The sequence below is a fragment of the Dromiciops gliroides genome, chromosome 3, assembly GCF_019393635.1.
Source record: "Dromiciops gliroides isolate mDroGli1 chromosome 3, mDroGli1.pri, whole genome shotgun sequence".
Classification (NCBI taxonomy): domain Eukaryota; kingdom Metazoa; phylum Chordata; class Mammalia; order Microbiotheria; family Microbiotheriidae; genus Dromiciops; species Dromiciops gliroides.
In genome coordinates this window covers 256,931,498-256,933,382 of record NC_057863.1, presented here as the reverse complement: position 1 = coordinate 256,933,382, position 1,885 = coordinate 256,931,498, and positions in this window count along the sequence as shown.

Here is a 1,885-nt window from a genome sequence, read left to right as displayed (position 1 = left end):
AAGCCAATGGAACTCTGCAACTTTCAAAAACTTGAGATATACACACTCTGTACATATATGAGCACATATATACACACGTACATATTCATACACTCACTGAATTTGTAAGAATAAAACTGCTATAAGCTCTCTTAAGCCAATGGAACTCTATAAGTGTTTGACTCCTATTTTACTCCAATCAGTGTTAATCAGTTTGATATGATTTCGCTGGGATATTGATTATAAGTTCTATATATTAGGTCCCAAAGTTGTGAACTGCAGATTATAAATTCACTTGCTTAATCATAGGAAGCAAACCAGAGGACCTCCCCACCCTTATTTTTGTCTTGTTATGATGATCAAGTCCGGTGTGATGGAGATGACCCAATGACATGGAAAGTCTCAGCTATTTTTGTTCCTCCGTCTCTCATCACTCCTCTATCACCCCTCTATCATCCAACACGGGGAGATGAACATGAGTACTCGGTCAATAAGTGACTGTGCTGGCCTATGACCTGTCTTTCTACTGGGCCTATCAGCCCATGTAGATGTTTCAACATCTGTTTATTAGCCTAGCCCATGTGTCAGCTTGTCAACTCAGTAGGACCTCCTGAAAGGTCAGGATAGGTCTGTTAAGGTCTGCTCACCAGCTCACTTGTCAACCATTGGGATCCTCCTAGAGATCAAGATCAAGATCAACCATTGAGGCTCTGCATTTTTCTGTGCCTATTCTGGGTATCAAGTACTATAAAACTAAGGCCCTGGAGGAAGTGGGGTACCTCATATGGTAAGGAAGATCTGAGGTCCACTTCATTAGAGGGAGCTATAGACCCTTTAATAAAGTACCATTGGGGTGGCTAGGTGGCACAGTGGATAGAGCAACGGCCCTGGATTCAGAAGGACCTGAGTTCAAATCCAGCCTCAGGCACTTGACACTTACTAGCTGTGTGACCCCGGGCAAGTCACTTAACCCCAATTGCCCAGCCAAAAAAAACCCAAAAAAACATTGGCTCAGAACTCCACTTTATTGTAGGTTGTATGATTTTGGACCCCACTGTATGTATATATGTATATATGTATAAGTGGGTATGTGTATATACATATACCCCCCCCCCCCTAATGTTTTGGCCACAGGATTCCAGACTCCCATATCTAGTAAAAAAAAAAAAAAAGAATTTAACCATGAAGCCATGGCATACACCACCTAGTCATCAAAACAAATATTCTGTGTCAGAAATTCAGGCTTGTGCAATGAGACATTTGTGGGTCATAAAATACAACAAAATTACTTTAATAAAAGCAAAGAATAAAAAGGTTATAATTCCTAAGAATAAAAATATAGTAATTCAGAGAAAATGGATGGGTTCAGCATTTATCATAGCAACTGGTCATGTAAGGTGAGAAAACTGTTCTCACAGTGCAATGGGAATTCCACTAAAATACCTGACAGGAATTCTCCATAGGCTGGTGCTTTTATACTTCAAGCTTTTAGGAAATCAAGAGTGATGATCCTTAGAACAGCCTCCCTGACTCCTTAAAGGGAAAGGAATGCAGCCTACATAAAAGAGGTTCTGTTCTATTATACTTAGCCAATAATGTCTAGTGGATACATGCCTGATGATGAGCCTCTATATTCAGTTTGGTTGATCCTCAGATAGCAGACACACTATTTTGCTATGACTATACTCAAAGCCTTACAAATATGGTAAAACCTAACAGAACTTATATTTATCTGGCATGACCTTCCAGAATCCAGGGTTAACTACATACTATGATGTGACATAATGACATCTGTGGAAAGAGTATGATTCCATTTACATAAAAAATTCAAAGAAGTTTATAAATTGCAACTCTTAAAATATTTTAAAAGCAATTTTATTTCAACAATTTCTTTAAAATGTGACAA